The 7500-nt window shown below is 44.0% G+C and overlaps 1 protein-coding gene across 9 annotated transcripts in view; it reads right to left on the bottom strand.

Moving 5' to 3' along the window:
* The window catches only part of Osbp (oxysterol binding protein), a 337878-nt gene that overhangs the window by 264257 nt on the left and 66121 nt on the right, over nt 1-7500 (bottom strand). The window lies entirely within an intron of this gene.

Genomic DNA, 7500 nt, shown 5'->3' with positions numbered 1-7500 from the left:
TTCATTTCTTGTTTTTCTCGTTCTTCTTTCGACTTTTTTTCTACTTCTCTCTATTTCTCCCTTTTTTCTTCTTCTTCATTTTTGTTTTCTTCTTCTAGATATGATATTTCGCGCCGGAACGTTTTCTTAATGTCAATATTTTGCTGTGGGGAGAGGGACCATGGCCTTATGAATAGTTCAAATTGAGCACTTGTTTCTTCACAGCCTCCTCTCTAGTTTGTTCTTCCCTCCCTCCCTCCTTCCTTCTTTCCTTCCCTCCTTCCTTCCTTCTTTCATTCCCTCCTTCCTTCCTTCTTTCATTCCCTCCTTCCTTCCTTCTTTCCTTCCCATACTTCCTTCCGTCCATCCTTCCCATACTTTCTTCCTCCCTCCCTCCCATCGTCCTTCCTTCCCACCCTCCCTCCATTCATCCCTCCCTCCTCTCCTTCCAGCTTATCTTCTCCCACACTCCTTCCTCTACATACGCCAACCTATTAAAAAACCGACATTACACGAGGTATTCCGTATCGCCGACCCTATAAATAGCGCGCCATAAGCCTCGGCGTCGCACCTTCCTTGCCTCCCCCTCGGTGACGTCATCCTCTGGCGCCACCGCGGGGAGGTCGACGTGGCTCGCCCCGCTCGTGCGCCCGCCAGCTGACCCCGCCGTCGACGCCGCCGATGCCGCCCCTGCCGCCACGCGATGGCACGCTATCTCTCCTATCACTTGGAGGGACAGGGGGACGAAGGGAGGAAGGGAGGGAGGGAGGGAGGGAGGGAGGAATGGAGGAAGGGGGAAAGAGGGAAAGAGGGAGAGAGAGAGAGAGAGAGAGAGAGAGAGAGAGAGAGAGGAAGAGAGAGAGAGAGAGAGATGGAAGAGGAAGAGGAGAGGAGAGGGAGAGAGAGAGAGAGAGAGAGAGAGAGAGAGAGAGAGAGAGAGAGAGAGAGACAGAGATTGAGAGAGAGAGAGAGAGAGAGAGAGAGAGGGAGAGAGAGAGAGAAAGAGAGAGAGAGAAAGAGAGAGAGGGAGAGAGAGAGAGGGAGAGAGAGAGAGAGAGAGAGAGAGAGAGAGAGAGATAAATGGTGTAAAAGCTGTACCTCTCGTATGCATAATCCTTCTAACAAGTGTCGCTCGCACGTGTCACTCCCTGTGTCACCAGTGACTTAAACAGTAGTTTCACTTTTTTTCCTTCCAGAATGCCTACTGGCTTCCCTCCATAGCCTCTCTGACCGAAGCCCCACAATTCCCTTGATAGGACCCTCGATCACGTGATTGGGCCTATCCTGACGTGCTCAGAACATACATTTGCGTAATAGGACCCGCGGTAATAAAATAGGAACCCAGAATCACGTGACTCATGTTGCACGACCTACATGGACGCAAAACGACATAAAACCACGTGCAAGGTCCAACAATCAAACAAGTGAGCCTACGACCACGTGGTTTTGACCTGCCTTCACATGTCAAGACCTGCCTTCACACTTTAATTGTTCTTACAATCACCGAACACAACCAACAATCGATAATGACCTACAATCACACAACCATGACCTTTTATCACAACCCCGACCTACCATCACAATCATATCCTATCGTCACAACCATGACCTCTTATCACAATAGTGACCCATCGTCACAACCATGACCTAATCACAGAACCGGGCCTGTCCTCTAGCGAAAAGATCCCCATCCACGTGAAAGGACCTACAAGCACTTGAATAATAATAATAATAATAATAAAATACTAATAATAATAATAATAATAATAATAATAATAATGATAATAATAAACGTGCGTGCGACATTTTTCTAATTAGATATAAGGGATTATTAGTGTCCCCAGGATATAAAGAGTGCAATCATTCACCATACAGAAAATCTGTAGAAGCAAATAAACAAATTGGACAAACAGGCAAAGCAATTACTAGATAAGCCGAGACAATGATGCGAAAAAAAACGGGGAGAAAGGAAACAGAAGAAGAAGAAGAAGAAGAAGAAGAAGAAGAAGAAGAAGAAGAAGAAGAAGAAAGAAAGAAAGAAAGAAAGAAAGAAAGAAAGAAAGAAAGAAAGAAAGAAAGAAAGAAAGAAAGAAAGAAAGAAAGAAAGAAAGGAAGGAAGGAAGAAAGAAAGAAAGAAAGAAAGAAAGAAAGAAGAGAACACGAGAAAAAGAAAGAAAGAAAGAAAAGAAAAGAAAAAACGAAATTAGAAGGTCAAACCCAAACAGCTGATCATAACTCTCCTTCCCCGAAAAGTCTACACAGAAGCACCCATTCGGCCCTTAATTACAGGCGACTGAGCACCCAGCGGGACCCGGAATTACGTCATCATAAACATGCATCCGGTTAATCAAATGATCTTGATGCACAAAAGCCGAATCAAAGAGAAACTAAGGAATTATTGCCATGGAGCTGAATCAAGATAAGGAAATTATCCTTATGCGGTGGAGAAAATGAATGTCTCATAATCGATAATTAATTTCTAGTTTCCCCAAGGATTTAATCAACCCATTAATTATTTGATGATACAATGAATAGAAAAATAATAATGACAAATGGTGAAAAATTAAATTCCTAAAAAAGAACAAAAAACCCTTTCCACAAACCAGTGCTCAACAGATACATCAAAAATCCAATCTTAAAAAAAATACAATAACATCAAAAATGCTACAACCAATTAACTACCAACCCCTGCCTTTGCCGAAACATCTCCAACAGGTGAAAAAAAGCCGATCCTCGTACAGACTGACAGCATTTCCTCTTTCCCACCTTGCAAGAACCCCCTATCCTACTCCCCCTCTCAAAAACTGATCTCTCCCCAACGCCACTATTAAAGGGGGATAAACACCTGGAACTCAAAGAAAGATCCACTTTTTGAATTTCCCGCGCTTCTGGGGACGTTCGAATGCGCGCGCGCGTGTGTGTGTGTCCGTGGCCGTCATTACATTCGCAAACGTTGTACAAATATGTAATATAAACACTGATATTCGTGTAGACAAGATAAAGCACGTTCGATCTTAAATCAGCGCATAATTACCGAAATAAATCAGTAATTATGAATGAGCACATAAATTTAAATATCTCCTTGGACAAGCACAAATAAAGACAATAAAACACCAGAACAATTCTTTCCTGTCCTCGAAAATAAGAGAATAATAAAAAATAATAAAAAATCTGCACTGCTATTACAACACACATCAACTCTACGCGTAATTTCTCCAGCCAATCTCGAAAACAAAAAATAATCTTTAAAAATCTGCCTTGCTATTACAACAAACATTACTTCTAAGCTCAAATTATTCAGCCAATCCCCGAGAGCTTTACGATCTCGCTCACGTACTGATGTGTGATATTCAAGGCACTTCCTCTGCTCTCCGAATATCGACAAAAACCTGTCGATATCTTTGAAGGGCCTTGAATATTTGAGGCCTCGTTCTTTATTATACATAATATACTGATATTTACGTGCGCATGTGTGACAAGGTAGGATTATATAGAGATAAATCATATATACATGTGCGAGCGTGCCTGCGTGCGTGCGCGAGTGCATACGTGTGTGTCTGTGTGCACATTCACTCGTAAAACTACCCAAGAATACACGCATAAATATCGAAACGAAAGTCCGACAGAATTACCACAACATTCCCCTAACCGCCTCCCCCTCCCCAACAAATCCCCCTAACAAAGCACCCCCGCAAACGAGACCAAGCGACCGTCACGCCCTCCTTTGTTCCGTGACCGCGGCCTGTGCGTTCGCCGAGTCATAAACAGCGGCTGATTTATCCCCGATCACTCGCTCCAAGGCGGACTGCCCTCGACGCGCCGAGTCGGGGCGCCGGTCAGGGGCTCGGTCGCTGGCCACGGCGGGGGAGGCAGGAGGGAATGGTGGAAGGAGGAATGGGAATGATGATGATGACTGATGATGATGATGATGATTAATGTTGATGATGGATGATGATGATGATTGATGATGATGGATATTGATGATGATGATGATGATGATGGTGATGGATGATGATGATGATTGATGATGATGGATGATTATGATGATTGATGATTATTGATGATGATGACTAATAATAATAATAATATTAATAATGATTGATGGTCATTGATGATGATGATGGCGCTATGAAACCGACGCTAAAACCCAACATGGGGCCATCCTCATCACCCAAACAACACCCAAACCGCCCTCATTCTCTCCCACCCGCAACAACCCCCCAACAACCATACCACTTCGCCAAACCCCAAACCAACGATACCAATTACTACATTACCCCCAAACTCCCCAAACCCCCCAACTTCTGTCGCCTTTTATTTACCCCCAACGCGAGGGGTCACGCGCGCGCGCACACGCACGTCCCGGCAAATAGCAAGAGTTCTGGGACGAAATTTTTTCAGGGTCACATTCCCCATCGATTTGGACTAATGCGTCGATGTTTGTTTCTTTCTTTCACTCTTCTTCTTGTTTTCCTTTTGCCCACTTTCCGTGTCGTCTTTTGCGTTATCTTGTTTTATTTTTCGATCCTCTAGTTATTTTTTTTTTCGCATTCTTCCTACTTTCTTTATCTTTTGCGTTTTTTACTACTTCTTGTTCGTCTTCTTCCCTTCCGTCTGCCTCAATTTTTTTTCTTACGTTTAGTCTCCTTTTTTATTCCCACCTTTCCATTCCTTCTTCCTCTACCTCCCTCCTCTCCTTGCATATTCTCCTATTCATTTTTCTTCTCCTTTACCTCTTCCCTCTTCTCTTCCAATCTTATCTTCCTTACCAATTTTCTCCTGCTTCTCCAAATCATTCCTGTTTCCTCCACTTCCTACCTTTACATCCCCTCTTTCCCCCACCTTCCTCCATCGGCTTACTCCATCTACCCCTCCTCCTTATCGCTATTTTCTACAATTTCATAATTCTCTATTCTTCCCATTACTCTTGTTCATCTTTCACCATTTCCTGTCCATACCCTCGGAAGGCCTCGCTCAAATCAATATAAAAACACTCTACATCAACTTTCTATTCTCTGCTCGCGTGCTTACCACCATTATCTACTTATACCTCCATCATCTACTTATACCACCATACCGCCATTCACCACAGCCTAATCTTTAATCACACTGCTATAAAAGCTTGTCCATCTGCCATTTTCTCCCATTCCTACTTCCACTATTCCTGTCCATGTCACTCTTCACAGTTATCACTACTATCCTCCATTCATACTATTTTTTAATCACCAAAACAACTCCCCTGCCCATACCTCTATTCTGTCAATAATAATAATAACAATAATAATAATAATAATAATAATAATAATAATAATAATAATAATAACAATAACAATAATAATAATAATAATAATAATAATAATAATAATAATAATAATAATAATAATAATAAATAATAATAATAATAATAATAATAATTATTATTATTATTATTATTATTATTATTATTATTAAATAAATAAAAGTATATATATACATCATTTTTCTTTATTTTTTGTATGCTTTAAAGAGTGCGTGAGCCCACCAAAAGCTCGGGTCAGGATCGAAACATGGTTTATGACGACACTGGTAACATGTCCTGACCAATTAAAAACTATTTCAATTTCAAAATACATTGCCTATTCATTATTCTCTCCCCACATATCACCGCCACCTCCGGTTCCCACAGTCACTATTCTTTGTTTCCGATGCTTGTTGTTCTCACTTCAACAACAGCTACAACTAATCCCGACCCGATTTTTTTTCCCGATTTAAAGCGAATTATAATCCGTTTCCAAAATCCCTCAACCCCCCTTTCCCCGTTTCCCTTTATCTCTCTCCCTCATTCAGCCGTTTCCTCTCCTGTCATCCTTTCCTATACTTTAACTCTTCTTTCTTTCTTTCTTTCTTTCTTTCTTTCGTTCTTTCTTTCTCTCTTTCTTTCGTTCTTTCTTTCTCTCTCTCTATTTCGGTCACCTTTCTCTCCCTGTCCGTTCTCTTTCTCTCTTTCTTTCTTCACTTCCTTTCCCCCCACTCCCCTCTCCATCCCTCAATCCCTCCGCTTTCCCTCTTCCTCCTGCACTCACCCATTCAACCTCCCACTCTAACCCCCCCTCTCCATCCCACAACCCTCCTCCACCCCCCCTCTCCCTCTTCCTCCCACATTCAATCCGATTCAGCCTCCGTTCCACCCCACCACAACCCCACTCCCTCTCCATCCCACAACCTCTCCTCCCCCTCTCTCCCTCTTTCTCCCGCACTCACCCATTCAGCCTCCGCCCCCCTCCCCCCCCCACCACCCCCCCAGCCCTGTGTCCAGCCCGCGTCGGCTCGCATTCCTCTTCGCCAACTGCGTCAACGATCCGCCATCACGTTGCGAAATTACACATTCCGGCTTACGTGATCCCTAATCTTCCCTCTTCCTCCTCCTATGCCTCTCTCTCTTCCTCTTCTTCCTCCTATGCCTCTCTCTCTTCCTCTTCTTCCTCCTATGCCTCTCTCTCTTCCTCTTCTTCTTCCTATGCCTCTCTCTCTTCCTCTTCTTCCTCCTATGCCTCTCTCTCTTCCTCTTCTTCTTCCTATGCCTCTCTCTTCCTCCTTTTCCTCCTCCACTGCCTCTCTCTCTTCCTCTTCCTCCTCCTCCGATGCGCCTCTCTCTTCCTCCTTTTCCTCTTCCTATGCCTCTCTCTTTTCCTCCTCTCCTCCTTCCTATGCCTCTCTCTCCTCCTCTTCCTCTTCCTATGCCTCTCTCTCCTCCTCTTCCTCTTCCTATGCCTCTCTCTCATCCTCTCCTTTTCCCTCCTTGCCTTCTGCCTCTCTCTCTTCCTCCTTTTCCTCCTCCTCTGCCTCTCTCTCTTCCTCCTCCTATGCAACTCTATCTTCCTACTCTTCCTCTTCCTATATTCATCCCTCCCTATCTCTTCTTCTCCCTCATCTCACCTTCACCCTCCTCTCTCCACTCCCCCATCATTCTCCTACAGATATTGTTCCCTATCCTCCTTTCCTCCTCTCCATCTCTCCTTCCTCCAATCTTCTCTCCTCCTAACCCCTCCTCCCTTCCCCCCTCCCTCATCCCCCTCTCCCCTTTTATCAAACGTTCTAAATCCGTCCTCTAATACCCTTGGAATCCGCTAAATGGCATTGTACTTCTCGCAGTAAATACAGCGGGGTAGAGAGAGAGAGAGAGAGAGAGAGAGAGAGAGAGAGAGAGAGAGAGAGAGAGAGAGAGAGAGAGAGAGAGAGAGAGAGAGAGAGAGAGAGAGAGAGAGAGAGAGAGAGAGAGTAGAGACAGAGAGAGAGAGAGACAGAGAGAAGAAAGAGAGAGAGAGAGAGAGAGAGAGAGAAAGAGACAGAGAGAAGAGAGAGAGAGAGAGAGAGAGAGAGAGAGAAAGAAAGAAGGAAGAGAAAGAAAGAAAGAAGAGGAAGAAAGAGAGAGAGAGAGAGAGAGAGAGAGAGAGAGAGAGAGAGAGAGAGAGAGAGAGAGAGAGAGAGAGAGAGAGAGAGAGAGAGAGAGAGAGAGAGAGAGAGAGAGAGAGAGAGAGAGAG

Source organism: Penaeus vannamei, chromosome 2, assembly GCF_042767895.1.
Source record: "Penaeus vannamei isolate JL-2024 chromosome 2, ASM4276789v1, whole genome shotgun sequence".
NCBI lineage: Eukaryota > Metazoa > Arthropoda > Malacostraca > Decapoda > Penaeidae > Penaeus > Penaeus vannamei.
Note: the sequence above shows the minus strand (reverse complement) of the source record. Positions and strands in the feature narration are given on the sequence as shown.